Source organism: Balaenoptera musculus, chromosome 3, assembly GCF_009873245.2.
Source record: "Balaenoptera musculus isolate JJ_BM4_2016_0621 chromosome 3, mBalMus1.pri.v3, whole genome shotgun sequence".
NCBI lineage: Eukaryota > Metazoa > Chordata > Mammalia > Artiodactyla > Balaenopteridae > Balaenoptera > Balaenoptera musculus.
In genome coordinates, this window is record NC_045787.1 from 130,996,527 (window position 1) to 131,021,610 (window position 25,084).

Sequence of the window (25,084 nt, forward strand, 5' to 3'; positions counted from 1 at the left end):
TAAGGTTTGTGTGCAATTCCTAATAGTAATCAGTATAAAAGATTCATTAATTAGATTGGATTCTCTAGATTTGGTAAATTTTAGCTACTTCTAGATAAATCTCAAGGTCTGACTGCTATTACAAATCTAGTTTCCCATGATATCAGAATAATTAGCCGAGTTGGATAGAAAGTAATGTGTAAGCCTCCATTTCTATCCCAGACTCCATAAATGAAAATGAAAGATTGGTCCATAGGATGTCATGACCGGTTCTGATGCTAAATAATATTATCCTGCTGTGGGTGGTGGAAAGCTATTTTGACATTACACAGAACCATTTCGTTTGTAATCTCAGGGTTTGAAAATCCTTTTAATACTTAGCAGGCCCTAAGTAAATGCTGGACACATTGATTCATGTCTTTATGTCTTAGTTTAACACAATAAAAAATTAAATATTTTCATTTTAGTGATGGAAGGGATATAAAAATCTATATGGTCTCTTTCTCCTATGTAGAAATAGCCTCTGTCTTTTCATAGACAAATAATATAACATTGCTTTAATGTTGAAAAAAAAAAACCAAAGTGTAATTTAAACCTAATCTGATGGTTTTAGACCCCAGCCCTCAGCAAAACTCCATCATAATGAATGATATATGAAGTATTCCACGGCAGTCCTAGAAGATAAATTTATGATGATATATTAGGTTTGAAATTACTATAGAAAATCTCTAAGATCATCCAGCCCATTTGGAAATGTTTCAGGGAATCAGCTAAGGTGGAATATTGTTTTACTTTCCAGAAGACTTGTAGACATTCACAGAGTAATTTAAATCTCTCTTAGAAAATGCACAGACTCTCTTTCCATTACATATTAATATGGCCCTAATTGCTTTATAACCATTAACAATTTAATTGTATTATTTAAAGTGTGTGTGCATAAATACATGCTTAATATTTTGATTTTTTCCTGTGTATAAAAACACTTGCTTAAAATATTAATGAATACAATGACCCAAGCCCTTTTGAAGGCATTCTTATTTTATAATGCTTTATTGAGTATTAATTAAAGACTGTTGGCTAGTCATCCCTCGTTAGGTCACAAATTAATGGAGTTTTTCCTCTGGACAAGATAGTGGTTAAACTTACTCCGTATTAGAGAAATTTTATAAGCCTTTCACTTTACATGAGAATACAGCTAAATTGTAGTCTGCACGAAAACTCAGAGTAAATTCCATGGGAATTCTTTAGGTGCAAATCAGTCTTATACTAATTGTACTAACTTGGATTTACATAATGCTTGATCATTTTCATAGCTCTTTCTTATCCCAGTTTCACATCTGATCTTCACAATATGCCCAAGAGGGTAGTAGCATGGGTATTATAATTTGTAAGCCCCCTTGTTCAGTTGCAGTCTAAGAGGAATCTGCCCAATATTGAATCCCATTTCAGAGACAAGGTTCAAGTGTACTGGCTGGACTTTTTCCTTGTATTATTCTGGGTTTATGTCACTGGAATACACACTCATCGGTGACTTCTGTGCTTTTGATTGTGTTCTGTGGTTATTTTTATGCCAATATCTAAACGGAGTTATGAATAAATTTTTCATTGAAGAATTCGATTTTTACATTGAAACAAGTCTTCTCTTTAAAGAATTGTATTGAGTCATCAAGTGTCCAATTTGCTGTGAATAACAGGTATTATTATAAAATAGTAGGGCATAAATGGTAACGTCTTGGTTCTTTCCAGAGCAAGTCCAGGATTTGATTGTTTTGCTCCGTGGCTTGGCAAATTTTTTAATCTTTCTGAACGTTGGTTTCTGCATCTTTAAAAAGGAGATAATGCTGATTCATGTTTTATTCAGTTCTGAGATTAAATGAGATAATGCATATAACTATGATACACAATAAATATTAAATAAATGTTAGCCGACTCTAAGCCTTCCGTTTTTAAAATTAATTAATTAATTTATTTATTTTTGGTTGCATTGGGTGTTCGTTGCTGCGCATGGGCTTTCTCTAGCTGCGGCGAGCGGGGGCTACTCTTCGTTACGGTGCGCGTTGCGGTGGCTTCTCTTGTTGCAGAGCACGGGCTCTAGGCACACAGGCTTAGCTGCTCCACAGCATGTGGGATCCTTCTGAACCAGGGCTCGAACCTGTGTCCCCTGAATTGGCAGGCGGATTCCTAACTACTGCACCACCAGGGAAGCCTTAGTCCTTCCCTTTTTAAAATGCATTTTAACCCAGGAAGGAAGAAGTAGTGTGGAATATTGTAGATAGAGAAAGTATTTTACACATTTTCATGTAATACAATAAAAAACAAGTAACCTGCCGAGAATATGTGTACCTTTCTAATATAAATCAGTGAACAAACTTGTTTTTAATTTTTTGGCAGACTTATGAAACCAATTAGCTTTGTAATATATATTCAGCTTTAATGGGCATGTAAATAATTGATGTTATTGCCTTTGTAAATTTAGCTTTTCAGTTATAAATTAACATAATTAAAAGAGTAGTGTTTCAGTATGCATTCTAATAGCCAAATTTAAATCAAGCAATTAAACTATAGGTTTTCCGCAGCAAATGAGCTCAGCTCAAAATGACACAGACGAGAGACATAAATTTGTTTTTTCATGGTCAGGTTCATTACAAAAACATGAAAGAAAATACTTGCAGCATGTGTAATCAAGTAAATTATTCTGAGCAGCACTTATATATTTTAAATTGTTTTTCTGGGTCTTCTACCTTAAATTCAGAACTTAAACACTATTGTTTCTTCTTCTCTTCCTGAGGAATGATCTCTGCTGGCAAAGGATCACATAGGATTTCGTCAGAATGTTATTGTGCTGGTATCTGCATGCACTGATCCAAATCTCTGAAGATGATCTGCTTATGTGTAGGGACAGGACCTCAAAACCAGAGTTGAGATCATTTGAATGAAAGGTTAGCCATTTCTCGTGACTTGGATTTGAAAGGCTAGCTCTGTGAAAATTGAGATTGTGTGAAAGTGGTGATGGAGAAAAAGGGCGAGGGGAGCATGGCTTTTCTCTAGAATCAAAATGAATGCAGAAAGGTATAAAGCAGTAGCTAGTATTCTCCCTGAGATGTGAAACAGGTGTATTTTTTTCCTCTTTGAAATCAGCTCTGTGGAGCACTGTCAAACAGATTTTAATCTAAAACAATACATTTTGTGACTACATTGTTCCATACTGAATGAGTAGAAAATGGGACCTCCTATGTGGGAATAATTGAGCTACAGACATTTTTAATCTTTGAGAAATACTGGTATGTAATTAAACATGCACTGACTAAGGATCCATATTGAACTGTTCACCACTTATAAAAGCACTACTAAAAGTATTACAATTCTGGAACGTATTAGAAGGGACACATGTATCCCATAAATCCCTTTTTGGGGACAGATACTGCTGCTTCTCTTTCTTGACCACTGACATGTCTGTAAAGTGAATCCCCCCTTTAGTGATGTTGAATACATGAAAACACAATATTTTGGCATTTTTCTTTAATTTGTTCAGTCTTTACTAATGCATTATTTTAGTGTATCCAATATCTTAAGGTGAAGAGACTTAAATTATTTTTTAATGATTTTTAGAAAACGTGTATCCTATTGCTTATGCTTTTGGGGGGGGGGTGGTTTACAGAATGTATTTCTTCTCCTTGATGTTTGATCTCTGAATAAAGGGTTCTTGTTGGCCTACATAGAATTCAGAGTTTTTCTGAGATATATGATCACCCCACTTCATTTTTCTGCCCAGAATTATTTTTTGTCTTTTCAAAGTCACTGCCCATTACTTGTGATGTCTGTTATGAATACTTAAAAGCAAATAAAGCTGGCAATTACAACTAACTTAGAATACTTACCATTCTAGGAGACAGGCAGTAGCTACCTCATTAGCCTATCAACTCACCTTGGAATAAGACTTATGGCCAGTGGTTCTAAATCTCTTTTTGGATTAGAAGCTGTAGGCCCTTTTCCTTAGGGAAAATGCAAATAACAACACATTTTTCATAAAGTGAAAGGAGTCCATGGAACCCCTAGCAGCCCATTCATGGTTTCAGTTTGAAACCTCTGAACAATGAGTTGCCAAGCCTGGCAGTTCTCACTTTATTATTCTGTTCCAATTCAGTAGTTCTCTGTCAAAATATGCTTCTAAATTAGATTCTACCATTGGTCCCTATTTGGTGATATTAATTTAAATTTGTGTAATATCCACTTTCCAAAATGTAGTCATTCTTCAAAGTTAAGCCAATTACCCCCTCTTCCATGAAGCGCTCTGTCTTCCACGTAACCTCAAGTCAACCAAAAGTAGTTAACCTTTGCCTCTGTCATCCCCACTCTCAATCCCTATTCCGCTTTATGGATTATGGATGTGTCTTTTGTGCAAGCTAATATTTTCTGCCATATTATAATGCTATTTGCACCACTATTTTTATGCCTTCCTGCCTTCCTGCCTTCTTCCCTCCCTCCTTCCTTTCCTCTTTACCCCTTTCCTTCCTCCCTTCCTCCCTTCCTCCATTCCTCCCTCCCTCCCTCCCTCCCTCCCTTCCTTCCTTCCTTCCTTCCTTCCTTTCTTTCTTCCTTCCTTTCTCTCCTTCCTCTCTTTTCTTTTTCTTTGTGGCCGCACCATGTGGCTTGCAGGACCTTAGTTCCCAGACCAGGGATTGAACCCATGCCCTTGGCAGTGAAAGCGCAGAGTCCTAACCACTGGACTGCCAGGGAATTCCTTGCACCACTATTTTTCAACTTACTCTCTATGAAAACAGCAATTCCAGTTTTTCCACATATTTTTATTGATTTACATGGTGTTTATAATATTGTAGAAACAAGCACTTTTGTAAGCAAGAATAACTGAGATAAACAGGTTTGGGAACAAACATAGTTGCCTCTTGGTATGTGTACCACTCACCTGATTGGGCTAGAAATGTATGAGATGGAAGAAAGTAGTCCAGTAGCTTCAATTAACATGGACACTCATTATATATCTTGTAAAAAGTATGAAGAATGTTGTCTAATTTGGTAAGTGGGTGTATTGTAGGCCACATGTTTCATTTTAATAATGTTAATTTTCAAAATTGTAACTTAATTACCTTGTACTCTCTGCATCCCATAACATTATCTAGTAATGTTAAAATATCTTTGTGAGGCACTTATTGTAGGTTTTAAGAGCTTTTGCTATGGATTCAGTGGCTGGGAACTCTTATCTCTTAATAATTATACAACTTTGCACAAGCTATTTAACTTTTAAGGCTGAATTTTCTCAACTGTAAAATGGGGATAATACTTGTAACCAAGTGTAGTTTTTTTATGTGATTGGATGCCTTACACATATAGCAAGCATTCAATAAATGTGATCAATTATAAATAATAATAATGAAAGTTCTTAGGTATTTACTTTTCATATACTGTCTGGAATATATCTTTATGGTATGTTCTTTTCTGTCTTTGGAACAGCCTTATAAAACTCCTAATTTTACTTACTTTAAGGATATTGAGGCCATTGATGGGATCTTTGGCAGTGTTGAGATCCATAGACGGAATTTCTACCAAGCCTTATTGCCTTTCTTAAGCAAAGGTAATGCTTTTATTCAATAAATTTTGTAAAGCGTTATAGCTACAAACATGGGTAGAAACTCATGGATACGAGGGTTGATCATGTTCAGTATTTAGCTTCACTGTGAGTGAGACAAGCCAACACAGAAGCCCTTAAAATGCACCACACTTTATTTTGGGTTTGCGTTACCTTTTCCAATGCATAAAGAGTACATGGAGAAATGGGAAACTTCAAAAATGGCTCCTCTGTACTATTCTACTTACCTCCCTCCAATAACAGCAATAATAATGCTAAATCCTCTGTGAGTATAGGCAATGGTGAGCTGGTAACCAGCTCTCCGAAAGGAAAACCCTTATTTTAGAGCCTTTGCTGGTGTTCAGGGAAAAAGTATTCCCAACCCGCCCGATTTCAAGTTACCAGCAATTTAACACCCAGCTCACAAAATTCCTGAAAATGGAACATGCGGCTCTCGCTAGCTGGCTTCGACATAGCGCTGCAAAATCCTTTGATCTCATCACTCAGGAGTCTCATCACTGTCGTTGCTTGCCTTCTTGGGAAGTAAAAACTCCCATTTTTTGGACACATGCTTCCTTCCCTCTTCTCCCTTCACGTCTTGCCTTCTGGCTTCATCTTCTTCTTTTCAGCCCCTGTGCAGATCTCAGTCATTCAGTTTTGTTTAGTTCTTCTCTGATTTCTCTCTAGTGGGGGCGGTACAGTAGGCAAGGGGATTGGGAGGGTGGGGGGGAGCCATGCCAGCTAGAAGTCTTGCTCTCTCCTTAATTTTAAGAATAGCTTTATCTGTTTAACTCTTTCATGTAGCTTGCGCAGCTCCGTGTGGTCTCATCCCAGTTGATTTTTCCATTGTGATTGCTTATAATGTTCCATCCTAAAAACGTATATCTCATCCATCCATATGGATCCATATGAGACTTCCTTAAGTTCCTTGAAAACATGGCATTCTCTCTTCCAGGCTCTCCTATGCAGAAATATCTTCACAGCTCTTTCTCTCTTCTTATGCTTTATTCAGCTATATACTCTTCAACCTCAGATGGCAGCCCGTCTTTCTCTAATACCCCAGGTGAAGGTTATCCCTCCCTGATAACCCACAGGGCCTATATTTGCTCTGCTAAATGATTTATCACCCACTGTCTGCCTTATTGTCAACACAGTGACACGTGTTTCAAAGGCACTCCAAATGGGGAACCTTGGTTTGGGGGAACGCCTATGGATTAGGAACTAGGAGATCTTGCATCATTTGGTGCAAGTCAGATCTCTAAGATTTAGTTTTCCTCTTTACACAACATTATGTGTGTCTATTTCTGCATTATCTGGAGCTACTAACTCCAGGGTTTTGGGGGGGTCAGTGGTACAATGTAATATTGAACATATCCCTTTGTGTCTGATTTAAGACATGAGAAGCAGTTCAGTGCCATGGTTATGAGGGTGGCTTCTAGAGCCTAATCACCTTGATTCAAATCCCAGCACTGCTACTTTGGGCAAGTTGCTTGTTTTCCCCACTTGTGAAGTGGAGATTATAATAGAACCTTCCTAATAAGCTAGTTAAGAAGAAGAAATGAGTCAGTGCATATGAATGGGACTTAGATTTTATTATTACTTTGACTGATACTTCCTTTTTCCTATTCACAAACTTCTATAAGGCTTTATTTTATTTCTTCCCTTGAAATTATATATAATAGCCGTATTTCCACGTTAACTTATTTGTCTCAATTCCTATCCAAAAAAATTCCGAAATATCTCCAACAAGAATTAGGAAAATACTGTTCACTCACTTGTAATTTCTGGTCATTACAGCACACTCTGTGTAATTCTTTCCCAGGGTTCTGGGAGACTGTACACCATTGGGTTGGTTATTGGCATCAGCATAATGAATTTCAGAAAGCATGAAGCAGTTTCTTGTTCTCCTATTTCCTCTCCAAAATGAGCTTTTTTTTCATGTGCATTGGCAATTTTTTTTCAAATAAGTACTCCCTCCTCCATATCCAAGATAACTTTTCAACTTATTATAATGATTTGTTCCATTCTAAGGGATAATTATCTGTAATGTTTTATTTTTAGAGTAATATCCAGTAATTTTCAGAAGCTGGAACTTGTCATAAAATCATTGAAAGATAAGTAATGTTCTTCTAACTACTCCAGGAGAGGGGCTCAATTGATTCCAACTCTGCTTGAGAAGTGAGTTAAGCATCCAGGTTGCCAGCTTGTATATGGGGTGAAGATAAATATATTGTGAAGAGTCTTGAGATTTTGGGTGGGTGGTGGGGGCAGAATGAGAGAGAGAACATTTAAATGAGAAAAAAGTATTAGAAAATATGATCCCAGCAAAGAGGATATATTTCCACTGTTAAAGGAAGGAAGGGAGTTAATATCCATGGAACATCTGGAACATTCCTGGACCAGCGAACCCAACTTCCGCATGAATGAGAAAAAAGAGGAGACTCCAAGTCATCCACAAAATCTCTTTCTGAGGGCTTGTGGGGTAAAGATCATACTTTGTATTTCCAATATGCTTAAGACCGTGAGGCCAGAAGGAACATAGCGCTTCACAGTAAAGGGAAGGCGGCCAGTATGGCTGGTGCACATTGAGTAGGTGGAAGTGTATGATCCAAGATGAGACTAGTGAAATAAGGGCCAGGTCTCAGAAAATCTTCTAAACCATGGTAAGGATTTGGTATTTTTTCCTAAGGGCAGTGGGAAGTCTTGGAAAAGTTTTAGGCTGAGTAATAGAAATGGTTTATCTTGAGAAGCTCATTCATACTATAGGGTAGGGAATGGCTTGAGGTCAGCCAGAGATGAATGGATTAGATACCAGGTAGAAGTCTGTTATCATCAGGCAAGTGAGAACTGTTTTTAGTGGCTCAGTCTGGAAGAGGTGAGTGGCTCATGGTAGACGGGGAGCTCTCCTTTCACGTGAGAGGCATTGTAGGTAAGCTTCTTGGTGGCAGTTTTGCTTGTTTCTTAGCAAGTTGATGTGTTGCTATTCATGTGAAAGGACTTAGAAAGGAAAGCAACCACATTTTATCCTTTACAAAGTGTGTATTATGTGTGTATACACCTGGGTGCATGCGTGGGTGGGTAAAGTGTATAATTTGCCTTAAGTTTATTAATTAAAACTGGACGCTAGAGGTAGAAATTTCTTTAAGCTTTCCTATGAGATTGCGAATGAGTTCAAGGATTTACCCATTTGTTTTCCTTTTTAATAAACCATTTTCTCCTCTTAGAAATTTCTCAACTTAGAACCTTCAGTAAGTGAAATGTAAAATTAAGATAGACTTTTTTGGATTTTTACCAAATGGTTCATGTCAGTTTGTGAGCAGCACTTGGTGCCAGATGGGTAAGAACTATTACCAGGCGTTTCTTTAGACTTTAATGTTTTCAGAGAACCTTATGATAAGTGACTAATTTAGCTTCACATTCGCCTGGGAAGAAGGGTGAGGGAAAAATAATAGCCAGCCATTTAAGGCATCTTTATGTAATTCATAGGGCTCCGTGGATTCTTAATAAATATTAAATAGTAGCTTAGCTTGCGCTGTGGTGGGAAGTACTGTGTTTGGGAAGGCTTAGGATCAGCAAACCTGTATTTCCCAGAACTTCATATTAGATTTAAGGACTTGTTACTATGAATTTTTTGTGAGTTTGTTTTGAAAATTGAAAACCAGTGTGCTAGACCTGTCACATAGAGTTTTTCTCCTTTCAGTACCCATAGGTACTATTGTACCTCTTTTATATCATGGGAAACTGAGGCCAGATGAGTAGGTGAATTGCTTAAATTTGAAGAGCAGGGGTTTTCGTTCAAAGGTTTGATTGACTCCATAGTCATTGTTTTGAAGTTAGATGACATCTTTCCTTTCCTGGTTTAGGTAACGAGGCTGTTTCCTTTCCTAGCCAGGTACTTTACTGGCCTATGATGTGTATCTGTATTGTTTTATAAACTTTCCATAATCTATTTCTTTTTTCTTTTTTAAAAAAATTTATTTTATTTTTGGCTGAGTTGGGTCTTTGTTGCAGTGCACGTGCTTCTCATTGCGGTGGCTTCCCTTGTTGCAGAGCACGGGCTCTAGGTGCGCGGGCTCCAGTAGTTGTGGCGCGTGGGCTCAGTAGCTGTGGCTTGCGGGCTCTAGAGCGCAGGCTCAGTAGTTGTGGCGCACGGGCTTAGTTGCTCCACAGCATGTGGGATCTTCCTGGACCAGGGCTCGAACCCGTGTCCCCTGCACTGGCAGGCGGATTCTTAACCGCTGCACCACCAGGGAAGTCCCCGTAATCTATTTCTTGATGGGGCCAAATATGTTTCTAAATCTAATTTAATCTTTCTGGTTTCTAATGTGATTTCAATGAAAGCTTATTTCCAATGCAGTGGTTTTGCAATTATAGTGGAGCCTCAGCTCATGTGCATTTAATTTACGTAAATTCAACTGTACATGCATGTCAAGTGAAGAGAGAACTATTTAAATAACGCAGAAGATTCTGTCCCCCATTTCATGCAATGAGCACATGCCCCAGAGTAAGAGGCAAGGTTTGATTCTGCTTTTTTCTCTGTCTGTTCCAGACTTTCACATCTCTTATAGGGTGAAGACTTGATCTGAGTGATAATCCATTGTTTAAAAATACTTATTTTTCACACTACCAGGCCCCTAAGATGAGTCTTCACTTCACTTGTTTAACTAAACAAACAACTGTCTGCTATAAAACTGAAAGAAATATCTTTTTCCTTTGGATTTATCTATTCATTTAACAAGTATTTTATGAGAACTTATTATGTACCATCACTGTTCTAGGTACTAGGAATACTATTGGGAATACAGTGACCTACTAAAAAATTCCCTTCCCTCACAGAACTTACAGCTTAGAGGCTTTTGAAATCTGTAATTTCAGCCTCAACATGCTGCCTTTCTAAGATATTTTTAGAATAACATTGGATATGTATGATTTTCACTTGAGGAGCTGATTTGTTAAACCCATTTGAAGACAGTTTGGCAGTTTCTTACTAAATGCACTCTTGCCTTATGATCCTGCCATCCATCGTGCCCCTCCTTGGTATTTGCCCAAAGGAGTTGAAAGCTTAAGTTCGCATGAAAACCTGCACGCAGATGTTTACAGCAGATTTATTCATAACTGCCCAAACTTGGAAGCAACCAAGATGCCCTTTAGTATCAATAAAGTATGGTACATCCAGACAATGTAATATTACTTAGTGCTGAAAAGAAACGAGCTATCAAGCCATAAGAAGACATGGAAAAAACTTAAATGCATATTTCTAAGTGACAGAAGCCAATCTGAAAAGGCTACATACTGTATGAATCCAGCTATATGACATTCTGGAAAAGGAAAACTTATGGAAAAAGTAAAAAGATCAGTGGTTGCCAGGGGGTGGTGCGAGGGAGGGATGAATAGATAGAGAACAGGGGATTTCTAGGGCAGGAAACCATTCTGTATGATACTATTATAGTGGATACATTTGTCAAAGTCCATAAAATGTACAAGTTCAAGAGTGAACCCTAAGGTACACTATGGACTTTGGGTGATGTTGATGTGTCAGTGTAGGTTCATCAGTTGCAACCATTATACCACTGTGGTGCAGGATGTTGATGGTGGAGGTGGCTGTGCTTGTGTGGGGCAGGGCATGTATGGGAACTCTCTATACCTTCTCTGCAATTTTGCTGGCAACCTAAAACTGCTATAATAAAGTCTATATAAAAATAAACTCCTCCTACCCATCTCAAGCTCCCTCACACAAGGCGCACAACTCTTCCTGTGTCCTATATATTCTTACCAGTTTTTTGATACTAGATATAAGGCAAGTTGTAGTTTTATCAGGATCATAGAAGTATTTAAGATGCCACATGGTGTGGCTTGGTCTTGAATTATGGGAACTGAGCATTAGAGACCTGGGTTCTTATTAGCCACCGGACCCCACCCACTTCTGTGTCACAAGCCACTCTCCTCTCATCTGCAAAATAATAGGATTTAATTGGCTGATCCCTATGGCCCTCTCCAATTCTTTTCTTTGTATTCATCTCTAAATATTTCAGTATTCATGGCTAAAAGGTGACATCCTTTTCATAAATAGGACGATACCATTATTACACTGAAGATATTCATGGTTATTTAGTATTATGAAATATCTAGTCACTTTTAAAATTACTGATTTTGTTTTTTCTTTGTAAAAATTAGATCCAAATAAAGTTTGTAAATCAAGATCCAAATAAGTTCCATCCTTTAGAATTGACTTCCATGTCTCCTAAGCCTCTTAATCCATAGGTTCCTCATCACTCTCCTTTATTTTCCTTGCACTTTACTTGTTGACGACAATAGGGCTGTTTGTCTCGTAGACAGTCCCACAGTCTGGATGTTCTTGATTGTGTCCCTGTGATGTGTATAGCAAAGTTTGTAGTCACCCATATTTCCCATAAGCTAGCAGATCGAATTCAGGTTTTTCTGTTTTTGGCTAGACTACTTCACAAGTGAGACTATGTGCTTCCATCATGAGGCATGTAAAATTTCTTTCTTTTGTGACCGTAGCAGCCACTGATAATTATTACCAATATCTACTATTTCATTAGGGCTTATGAAATGTTGGTATTCAAATTTTGTAATTTTGTTTTTATTTTTGCTACAAATGGAAATTTCTTTTTATCGGTATTTGATTATAGGTCACAAGGAAAGGCAGGACAAAAGCATGATTTTCTTTTATTTGCCATTTTCAAAATATTGATTTGATTCTCTGTTACCCTCCACTTGTGACCCATGGGGTCCTTTTTTTTTTCTTAGTATCACTATAAATTTGTAGGTTTAAATATATCTGAAGTGTTTTATTCCTTTGCAGTTATTATTCTCATTGATGTTCTAATTTTCCCGTCTATAATTGGCATTTCTGTTATGAGTGTTCTTGAGTTCATAGGCTATTTGCATTTAATTTTCTTTAAATTTCCTATTGATATCCCCTGCCTATTTTTGTAGACAATTATTAGTGTTTTTATTTTCTCTCTTCGGAAGATCTTTATATATTAGGAATATTAACTCTTTGCTCTTATGAAATGAAAAGATCACCCCTAACAAAATTACATAAGCAATGTAAGAATATAAATAACAAACTGGAAAAATCAGACTCTCAAAGGTTCCAGTCAACACTCTGTGATGTTGCACAAGTTACTTTAATACTCTGAGCCATCATCTTCCCCATACGAAATATGGGAATCCTAATAACATTATCTCATTCGTTTATTGGGAGTATTTCATGAGCAAATACAAGCTCAGCACAGTACTGGCACATACAAGCTCAATAAATAATATCTCTGAGACTCTTCTTGTTGATGGTAATAATGATGGTAATCAATTGTTCTTTCATTAATAGGATGGGTGTTGGGCTGTAATTCCCCCTCTCTTATTCACAGATTATTTGGGTTTACCCAACACATTAGCGTGGGAGAAGACCTGGTCATTCCCTAGGCCAGGCTTTCCTTTTGACCACCACAGTGGTAGCAAAGAAATGGTGTAGCTTTGTTTGGAAATCAGCCAGCAAAGAGTGTCATAAATGATTAATTTATGTCCACAGATGGATATTTCTATGCATTGACTCTATATTGCATTCTTACTCTGTGCCTAAGAGAAATAAACAACACACACAATGGAGTTCATGTTCTCAACGACTTGGTCCAGTAGGCAAGACATAAATGTATTGTCACACATATTACTATTTTTTACTATCCCAAAATCCTTTTAAGGGATGATGATCAAGGTATTATTTTATGTAATAACATTCATAGCACCATGAATTAATAACATACATACCTTGTATTAATTCAAATAGAGCTTTGGTGTGTTAAAATTACTCCTCACAAAGAACCCTTTGAGGTAGGTATTGTGATTTGTCTTGCAGATGAAGCAGTGAGAGGTTAAATAACATGTCCAAAGATACAGATAGTAGGTAGCTGAGCCAGGAAACAAACCTGAGCAGGGATCTAATACAGTATTACCTTTGGAGTTGATTGTACCAAGGCAAAGCAGTGTCCTGGTTGACAGCCTCCTTGTACAGGTTTTTGCTGAGCAGCCTTCCATGGTGTTCACAGTGCTGTAATACAGTGGATCTAACATGTGTGTGACCAAGAATAGGAGGTCAGGCAGGGGCCAGTGTTCTGGGGTTGAGGAAATGCTTTTTTTTTTTTTTTTTTTTTTTTAGGAAATGCTTTTTAATACTTTTCTTTATTGTGTTACTATCTGGAGATATACGGAAAGCTGTCACTTAGAGTGGCCCCTGGTAATTTTATCACTGATCCATCTAAGCATGTGGTCCAGTTGTATCTCCAGTCTAACAGATAAGGAGGGTGTGATGAACTCAGCTATTATCCAGGTTTAAGGCAGCACAGAACACCCACTGTTTGGATTTGAGGTCATGTGGGGTAGCATGCTGCCACTGTAAATTTTGTTAGTATCTAAGTGGGATGTTGGTCCACAGGCATGTGTGGAAGTTTATGGGTAGTTGTGACTGAATAGGTGAATCATGCAAAGAGTGGATGTATTTAGGGATTTTATATGTATACTTGCTCTTAGACTGGGAACAAAGATGGCTCCTCCGGCACCAAAGACCTATTTCCTAAAGCAAAGGGAGACCTGTATTTCTAGATATCTGAAAGAGCAAATGTCAGACTTGGAGGGCTAGTGGGCAGGTGCCAATGGAGAGGGGTGAGGGTGGGCGTCATGTCTTCTATGAACACTAACTATTAAAAAGTACATCTTGTGAGCCACTGCTGTTACTACCTACACACCATCAGTGTTTGACCCACGTTATGAAGTTGGAGATAAATATTTCATTAACTAGCAAAGAAGAATACAGATCAGTAGTTAGCCCCGATGCTAAGAAATTCCCTAAAGTTCCATGATAATGTTTAGTGACTTTTCTTCAGACTACTTTTGGTTTCACCATTCAATTTAAAAGGCTGACCAGGTAAGGAGGTGAGGTGCAAATGCACTGGTAAGAGATCAGGTATCTAAAAGTCACTCGATGTGTTCTATGCTCCTTAAAATCCAGGACACAGATTTTATTTTGCTATTCCCTAGCAGTTTTATTGTTTGGTGTCCAAACTATAGATGAATAGCAGGCAAGGCCTTCAATACGTAGCCAGCAGGGGGTGATTACAGTTACAGGGGAGCACCTAGATCCCCTAAGTATATTACATTGCGTGGGCCTGACACTGTTTCAATAATGTCAACTCGTAGAAAATATAATTAATATTTTACAAATTGATTTGGTCCCCTATCTCTGCTGCTCAGGAAGCAACTGTTCCAGTATGTGGTGTGACCTCCTCTGACTTTGGAAGAAACATGCCCTCTCCTGTATGTGTGCCTTTGCTGTCCTCGGCAGAGACTGAGCTGGGCCAGTTTTCACAGCTACATTCTTAGGAGACTGCATTCTTCCTTTGGGGTTCAAAATGGGGCATTTCCAAGTGTCAGAACTAGGTTTAATTGGAAAGAAAATCTAGGAAAGAATCGACTGTGATTGTCACCGTGCCTGGGGAATACCACTAAGCATCAGGGTTTGTTCTGAGTTTGAATCCTGTCCCTTTCTAGTTGAGTGATTTCAAGCGAATTGCTTAATCCAAATGCCAACTTCCTTATATGCAAATGGAAGTAAGGTACATATTGCAAAGCATTGCTGGCAACGAGAATGCTGTGTGTGGGTATGTGAGGCACAGCCTTGGATGCGTGTGTGGTGTGTGTATAATCACAGTTCTCTTGGAAAGGTAAGTCTCTACAACATTGCTTCTCTGATTTCCAGCAGGACCCAACCCTGCTGGTGTAGGTAGATTTAAATTCATAATTCATCCCTTCCCCTGGCACCCTTCCGCTCTGAAGTCTTAATCAAGATCCATTTTAGAGTTGTCAGTACCCTTATGTCCCCCTCCTGCTTTCCCTGGCCCTACCTTCTCTGGTTGCCTGCCTCTCTTGGGAGTGTGTTTGGGTGCACTTGTGGATCAATGCCCATGTGTATTCTGTACTCAAAGGAGTCATTTTTAATGCACGCCCAACCATTAGGTGCGGTTCCCACTCTGCCACCAGAACAGCTACTAATTGATACCTTTTGAAAAATGAGATATTCCCTGAAGCATTCAAGGCTGCCCGACAGCAGACATGCCACCTGCCTCTATGATTCGCGTTCTAACCATGCAGACATTGGTGATTTAAGACGCATGTTGTTCTATCTTGACATTTTTCCCTTTGACCATATTTCCAGTATATATACTTTCTCAGTTTATTTTTGCCATATAACAGCATTAATTCCATCACAGTTTCCAAAGATTTCAAAAAAGCTAATTTCTGAAGCTGTGTCGTCTGAGCTCAGTGTCCTGTGTACCCTCCCACCCACGTAGCATCTCGTTAATGAATTGTGTACTTGTGGATTTGGTGAACAATTTTTGTTTCTTTGTTGAAGGAGGTAAATAAACCAGGATCAATTCAGAAGGGAGGTGTGTTGGGTGAGGAGTGGGGAGCAAACTAAGGAAATGAGATTGTCTCCTAAAAAAACCAAAAATTATAGAATTATCTCTCTATATCTAGCAGAAATTAGGCTCCTTATATCAGTACAGTCTATCACTATGTCGGTGAATCATCAACTTTGTAGAGGGTTGCCATGTCTTACTGCATCTGGGCAGAAGTTAGGAAATTGCAAAAGACAAAGAAAAGCTGCCAGAGTGAAAACTTTACAAGGGTAGCAGTAAAGTCTTCAGTATTCTCTACCAAATCTCCAGTCCTTAAAATGATGGCAAATATTGTGCACTCAATAAACATTTGTTAGTAAATGCATTTCCGAGCAAGCCCTCAATGACTTAGAATGGAATGTAAGTAACTTTTCCCTGCAGCACCTTAACTTTTTATTAGGTTGTGGTATAATGAAATCTGAAAGGTAGATGACGTATTTTTATGTTGTTACCACCCAAACATAGGCAGTTTCTTAATATCAGTTAAGAAGAAAGAAAGAAAGTTGCATTTGGATAGACTGGAGACTTGAATTCTCAAAGCAGCACAATTTCTTTAATAACTCCATATATCATTGTGCTGAATTATAGCACTGTTTGCTTCAGAGTTGTGTTTCTTGGCTTTGGAATGCAGAAATAATTGTAGACTGTGGCTGGACGATTATCAGCCCATTATAATACTAGGGCCAAGATGATCGTCAAATTACTAGGCCTCAGCAAGAGGACGAGAAGCGAACCAGAAAACTTGAGTTTCTCATGTTACAAAATTCTGTCATCTGCCCCCAGACTGTGAGGGCAGTTGGAGTAACGATATCCACCTAAGCCTGAGGATGGTCCAGAGAAAGCTGCCCAAAGTCGCATCAAGGGCCACAAAAGCAACTTCATGTGATAAAGGCAGGAGAGACTCAGACTCTGAGGGACAGTGAGATACAGGTAGATAAAATCATGAAATGTGCAGTATGTAAGCCTGCAACCATAAAAGTAAAACATTAAGAGCAACAACCTTTTATTGAGTACTTATGTCCTACGCAGTAATGAATGATTTATCTATGTTACCCTGTTTCATTTTCATAAACATTCTAAGGGGATGGGTATTTCTATCATCTCACTTTTACATAAAAATATGATCCTTAGAGAGATTGAATTTCTTAGTCAGGATTTCATTCTGGTGGAACCAGGAGATGAGTTCTCTGATTATCCCAAAGCCTCGTTCTTAAATGCTATACTCTATTTCCTAACCAATCTTAGACTAATCAGAATAAGGGAGCCTTTTATTAATCAAAAAGGAAAATAATCACTTTTTAAAGTTGGAAAATCTCTGTACGCCATGTATTTTTGCCCAGTGAGCAACGGACTCTTAGGGAGGTAAAAGGATCACCCTAAAAGCTCAAGGTGAATTGGTGACCAATTAGACTCAGATCCAAAGTCCTTTGATTCCTGCCCCACACCTTTTCCCTAAACACAAATCTTCCCATTTCTTTGTCTAACCTTGGATCCCTTGTCCTCATATTTCCTCAAGTAAGGCAGGGACTTAGATTTTAGGGAGGGACAAGAGATAAAGTCTTGGAGGAAACGGCAGGGGAGACTGAGAAAGACAGGGAGAAAGTTACAGTGAAATTGCAGTATTAGGATGTAAGGAACTTCATCCCAGTGCATGCAGCATGTACTCTTCAGATGTTTCTAGAAATAATTTTGGACATTTCATCTGCTTAATCCACAAATACCTGTAATAATACATGTCAGACTCTACCGAATCTATTTCTAAAACCAGCACCGGAAGGCATTAGCATAGTCACAGTTACATAACATCAAGTCCGCTGGAGACAGAATGCTTTTGGTTCAGATCTAGCTGGAGCCACTTGTCATCTGAGTGACCTTGAGAAGGTTTACTTAACCTTCCTGTTTGTTCATTCATTCTTTCAAAAATATATACTGAGCTCCTCCTTTGTGCCAGGCTGTGGGGGAAGTGCTAGAAGATATAAAAGGATACTGGGGATTAAATTCCTTGCCGATATGGAGCTTATGTTTTATTGGGGAAGGCAGGTAGTAAACAAGTATAAACCATATAGTATATCAGAAAGTCTTTTGCAAGTTTTAAACAGAGAAGGGGGAATGAGGAGATGGGGTCAGGTTTTAGAGTTTTAAATAGGATGATTACAAGAGGCCTCACTGAAAAGGTACCATTGAAACAAAGATGTGAAATAGTGAGGGGAAAAAGAACACTCCAGGTGAAGGGAACTATGAAAGCCTAAGTCTCAAGCAGAGTTACAGGAAGGTTGGAGGAAGCGATTGGAGACCAGCATGGCTGGAGATGAATAACTGGGATAAGTGGGAGAAAGACAGTGGTGACAGTGATGGCTTTGTGATGACTTTGACTCTTAGTGCGGTGGAAGGTTTTGAGCAGGGGAGTGTCACTCCCTTACTCAAGGGTCCATTTGAGAGTGACAGCCGTGGTTTGAGCACACCTGCTGTGCAGCCCAGTAGGTCCATAATGCTGCCTTGGATCAGGGTGGCAGTATAAAGGAGGTGGCAAGGGTGATCAGCTGCTGGATTTATTCTGAAGATAAAGCCACGGGAATTTGCTGATGTCGTGGAGGACATGGGGTGTGGATGAGAGAGAGGAGTCAAGGTTGGCTGGAAGGGTTTGGGGCTGACAAACTGGTGAATGATATTGCCACTGACTGAGAAGAGTGTGGACCTTTCTTGTCTTCAGAAGGGTGATAGAATTATGACTTCAGTTTGGGCATACAATATCTGACATATCTATTAGGATTCTAAGTAGAGTTTTTGGATAGTCTGTCGATAGGGGAATCCGGAGTTCAAGGAAGTATCTGGGCCTGGAGACACATTTCAGAGTTGTGGATGTATAACAGTATCTTAAGCCACAGAACTGGAAGATGCCCCCTGGTGGACGAGTGTGCTTGGACAGGAGGCTCAGGGTTGAGTCCCAGGATGCTCTTATGTTGCAAATTGGGAGACTGAGCAGATCTAACAGACATAGCCAACAGGGACTGGCCCTCTTAATAACAGGCAAGTTCGGTATCTCAGAAGCCAAGGATTTCAAGATGAAGAGGTGATGTATTGTCCCCTTGTCTCATTTTCACATCGACCACAGGGTTAAGTACCTTGCTTGTGTTTACTAAGATTTGCTTGCTTCACTGGTTGAAATATGCCACAGGTAATGAATCACCACCGGAAAATCACGTTTCCTCTCTGATCGTTAGTTTCCCTATATGTTAAATGAGCAAATTTGGCTAGTCTTGTCTTCAGAAAACTTCCAGCCTTGATATACTATGACCTTTTCTGATCTTGTATGATTCTGTATGATCAAGACTGAATCCATTCAAGTACTAGGCATTTTATGCCAGTCAGAATACAATGTGTCTTTTGTTTAATTTCCTCAAAGCAAATGATCTGGAATCTAATATCATTGTTGTATGTTTGTTGTTGTTATTGTTTTGAATATCTTCTTTCACTTGTGATTTTGTAGACCTGGAAGAAACCTCTGTCCTCAGGGGCTTGGAGAAGGCTCTCCTGTAACTCGCGTGGAGGTGAAGAAAACCATCCCTTTGGTGGTGGCCTGAGCAGATTATCTGATCCCCAATGTTGCTCTGAACTTTGTGTTCAAGATTCGAGAAGATTAGGACTGCTAAGGTATGGACTTGTGACTTTATCTTTTTTTGAAGGCAAACACATTGAAAGGTAGTTCATCATTTTCTCAGCCTTCTGTTCTCCTCATCTACTCTTTTCTTTTTCTCTTTCCGTTTTCCCTTTCTCCTTTTAAGCAATGATCTGCTCTTTTGTTACCAGCTTGTTGGATGTGGTGGGATGGATAAAAATACAATGGAAGAAACTGAGGGCTGCACCGTCTCAGTAATAGAGGTGACCAGAGGAGAGTCAGTCTAAGGATGAGGAGACATTTGTGCAGGTGTCTCTGATAGAAAGAAAAGAGAAATTGAGGTTGTGCCTATGTGATAAGACTTCAGGTCGAGAGATAAGTAAAGAAGTGGTGCGTGTAATACACTGTATGTTTCCATTTTCTACATCCGCAGGAAACTTTTGGCAAAACGTTATATCTTAAAGTTTTTGGGGGGGTTGTCTTTATATATCTTTTGGATACATACCTAGGCTGGGGTTATTAGACTCTTCTAAGTTGAGTCAAGAGGTCCCATTTGTTTTCTGGTTACAATGATAATCATTCTGTATGTGTGTAGTGTATATATGTACACACATACTTACATGCATAAGTATTATTTGTGTGTGTATATATATATATATATATATATATATATATATATATATACACATACACACACACACAATTTGTTGAGTGGTGTATAATTGTTCTCTATATGTGTGTGTATACATGTGTATACACATCATATATATGTTATGTAGATCATATACATATGATATGTAGATTATATATATATGATGTGTATATATGATCTATGTATGTGGAGGGTGGTGGGGAGAGAGGGACAGATGGAGGGAGGAGAGAGAGAATCCTCCAGAAACTACCACTCATGGTTGTTGTGAATCAGACATTGTGCTATATAAGGTTTGAAAAAAGAAGTCACAAGTACGACTGATAACAACCATCTGGAATAGATACTTCTGTTCTGGGAAACCAGAAGAGAGATAAGTAGAAAGGTTTTCTAAGGTTGTGTAGCAAGGAAGGGTTAAGAGCCAGACTCTTTACCAGACGTACTAGAATTTAAGTCTGTGTTCACCTATTGTGTAGAATAGTGGGATTGTGTATGTTGCTGGTTAAAAGCACTGGAGAAATATGGTTTAATAGCCTAGGACCACAGGGCATGTCCAATAGAAAATGGAGAATGTCTCTGACAATTCAGTTGACAGCTCATTTGCTGTCATTTTAATTTCCTTAAAAAACAAAACAAAAAACAAACAAACAGAAATAACCCACTCGTAATCCAAAGGCTTTTGGCAGCTAGGAGAGCAAGGTAGCTAAGGTGTTGGCCTGGGTCCCTTCTTGTGGCACCATAGACCTCCTATATGTCATCATGTGTACAAGGTGGAGGTCCAGAGCTGATGAAAGCCAAATGAGTTATAGTCACAGGCTTGCTTTTATTGTATCTCTGAATTTCTCACTGCTGGAATAAGTGTGGTACATACTTTTAGTTGATCATGAATAAGCCTTCCTATGAGGATGAAGCACACATACTTTCTATGTGGTTTTTGGAAAAGCCTCCAATGCCCATGCATTGAGCTCTCATGTTCACATTGCTCCTAGTACCTCTGACAGAGTGCTGACAGACTGGTGAAACTGTGAGGGTGGCATTTCAAACAAACTCTTCTCTGCCTTTTAATCAGGGAATTTTTATTTTTATTTTTATTTTTTGTAAAGGAGATAAATTATTTTTCACTCTTGGAATCAAAGGGCATCTTTAAAGCAGTTTAGGTGTAAATGCTATTTATGGATTGATTTTCCATTAACATGGTTTCAAAGGCTAAATAGGTAATTTAACAATCAGAAACGAAAATACCTACAGTGTACCTTTTTTGAGTCCTTGCACCAAGTGTAAACATTCTACATAATAGATGTATCCCTGCAGTGCCTTTCTCTGCCTACACGTCCTTGATCTGTTGGAGAGGAAAGCTACAAAAGCTCTTCTCTGCTTTGTCCTAAAAACCTACAGAAGTTTAGGGGTTTGGGTTGGGATTTTGATGACTGAGTTCTTTGCTTTGAGAGTGTTGATCTTTAATTGAGAATGCCTGTGTTCTGTCAGGGATATTCACCTAGATGCTGAGTACTTAAAATATAAATTCAGTAGAGAAAGTTTTAAAGGACTTGGTCATAAAAATGTTCCTGGTTTAGAGACCAATCAACCCTAAAGGGGAAAATAAAACTCTCTGATTGCTGACAGAGTGTAAGGGGAGAAGAAAGTCTACTTTGCAGTGTGTGTTCATCACACGTCTAGATTCAGCTGTAGTGTGTACATGCCCCGTATCACAGACCAGCACCCAAATTCCAGGAAGGAAGAAGGAAGTGAGGCAATGTTGGTTCATCAGTTGACCGTAATGCTTCCTGGCTGCCATGCTCCTGTGCACTGGACAGATTTTTCAGATGTCTTTTCAAATGAAGACAGTATAAATTAGTGGCTATGGGCTCAGACTTTAGAAAGGCCAATAAGACTTCTGCCTGAATATAAGAAAAACCATTTAAATTTCCTAAGCCAATGCTGTTCAAAGTGTGGTCTATAAACCAGCAGCTTCAACATCGCATAAGCTTGTTAGACATGCAGATTCTCAGGCCCTTTGTCCCACTTATTAAATCAGAACCTCTTAGAGTGTGAGGTTCAGGAATCTGTTTTTAAACAGGCTCTCCAGGTAATTTAGATGCTTTGCTAAAATTTGAAGACCACTGCTAGGCCTGTTCCCTGATCTCTGAAAAAGTAGGGAGATTTTAAAAATGACTCCTGTCCAGAAACTAGGAAACGGTAAGAATATTAATGATTAATATATCTAAGTGTGGGTGTGTATATGTCCGTATAACCACATACACATATATTTGTGAATATATATGGCATTGAAAGGGGGGAAAAACTTTTCAAATACCAGAAGTAAAGTTACTGAAGTTATTTTATTTTTATTTATTTTTAATTTTTTAGCATCTTTATTGGAGTATAAACGCTTTACAATGTAGTGTTAGTTTCTGCTGTATAACAAAGTGAATCCGCTATATGTATACATATATCCCCATATCCCCTCCCTCTTGTGTCTCCCTCCCACCCTCCCTATCCCACCCCTCTAAGTGGTCACAAAGCACCGAGCTGATCTCCCTGGGCCATGCGGCTGCTTCCCACTAGCTATCTATTTTACATTTGGTAGTGTATATATGTCCATGCCACTTTCTCACTTCGTCTCAGCTTACCCTTCCCCCTCCCCATGTCCTCAAGTCCATTCTCTACGTCTGTGTCTTTATTCCTGTCCTGCCCCTAGGTCCATCAGACCATTTTTTTTTCTTTTTTAGATCCCATATATATGTGTTAGCATACGGTATTTGTATTTCTCTTTCTGACTTACTTCACTCTTTATGACAGACTCTAGGTCCATCCACCTCCCTATAAATAACTCAGTTTCGTTTATTTTTATGGCTGAGTTATATTCCATTGTATATATGTGCCACACCTTCTTTATCCATTCATCTGTTGATGGACACTTAGGTTGCTTCCGTGTCCTGGCTATTGTAAATAGAGCTGCAGTGAACATTGTGGTACATGACTCTTTTTGAATTATGGTTTTCTGAGGGTATATGCCCAGTAGTGGGATTGCTGGCTTGTATGGTAGTTCTATTTTTAGTTTTTTAAGGAACCTCCATACTGTTCTCCATAGTGGCTGTATCAATTTACATTTCCACCAACAGTGGAAGAGGGTTTCCTTTTCTCCACACCCTCTCCAGCATTTATTGTTTGTACATTTTTTTATGATGGCCATTCTGACTGGTGTGAGGTGATAACTCACTGTAGTTTTGATTTGCATTTCTCTAATGATTAGTAATGTTGAGCATCCATTAATGTGTCTGTTAGCAATCTGTATATCTTCTTTGGAGAAATGTCTATTTAGGTCATCTGCCCGTTTTTGGATTGGGTTGTTTGCTTTTTTGATATTGAGCTGCATGTGCTACTTGTATATTTTGGAAACTAATCCTTTGTCAGTGGATTTGTTGGCAAATATTTTCTCCCATTCTGAGGGTTCTCTTTTCATCTTGTGTATGGTTTCCTTAGCAGTGCAAAAGCTTTTAAGTTTCGTTAGGTCCCATTTGTTTATTTTTATTTTTATTTCCATTTCTCTAGGAGGTGGGTCAGAAAGGATCTTGCTGTGATTTATGTCAAAGAGTATTCTCCCTATGTTTTCCTCTAAGAGTTTTATAGTGTCTTGCCTTACATTTAGATCTTTAATCCATTTTGAGTTTATTTTTGTGAATGGTGATAGGAAGTCCTCTAATTTCACTTTTATACACATAGCTGTCTGGTTTTCCCAGCACCACTTATTGAAGAGGCTGTCTTTTCTCCATTGTATGTTCTTGCCTCCTTTATCAGAGATAAGGTGACCATAAGTGCGTGGATTTATCTCTGAGCTTTCTATCCTGTTCCATTGATCTATATTTCTGTTTTTGTTTCAGTACCATACTGTCTTCATTACTGTAGCTTTGTAGTATCGTCTGAAGTCAGGGAGGCTAATTCCTTCAGCTCTGTTTTTCTTTCTCAAGATTGCTTTGGCTATTTGGCAATTTGTATCTCTGTTTCCATACATATTGTGAAATTTTTTGTTCTAGTTCTGTGAAAAATGCCATTGGTAGTTTGATAGGGATTGCATGGAATCTGTAGATTGCTTTGCGTAGTATAGTCATTTTCACAATGTTGACTCTTCCAATCCAAGAACATGGTATATCTCTCCATCTGTTTGTATCATCTTTAATTTCTTTCATCACTGTCTTATAGTGTTCTGCATACAGGTCTTTTGTCTCCTTAGGTAGGTGTATTCCTAGGTATTTTATTCTTTTTGTTGCAATGGTAAATGGGAGTGTTTCCTTAATTTCTCTTTCAGATTTTTCATCATTAGTGTATAGGAATGCAAGAGATTTCTGTGCATTAATTTTGTATCCTGCTACTTTACCAAATTCATTGATTAGCTCTAGTAGTTTTCTGGTAGCATGTTTAGGATTCTCTATGTATAGTATCATATCATCTGCAAACAGTGACAGTTTTACTTCTTCTTTTCTGATTTGGATTCCTTTTATTTCTTTTTCTTCTCTGATTGCTGTGGCTAAAACTTCCCAAACTATGTTGAATGATAGTGGTGAGAGTGGGCAACCTTGTCTTGTTCCTGATCTTAGAGGAAATGGTTTCAGTTTTTCACCATTGAGAATGATGTTGGCTGTGGGTTTGTCATATATGGCCTTTACTATGTTGAGGTAAGTTTCCTCTGTGCCTACTCTCTGGAGGGTTTTTATCATAAATGGGTGTTGAATTTTGTCAAACACTTTTTCTGCATCTATTGAGATGATCATATGGTATTTATT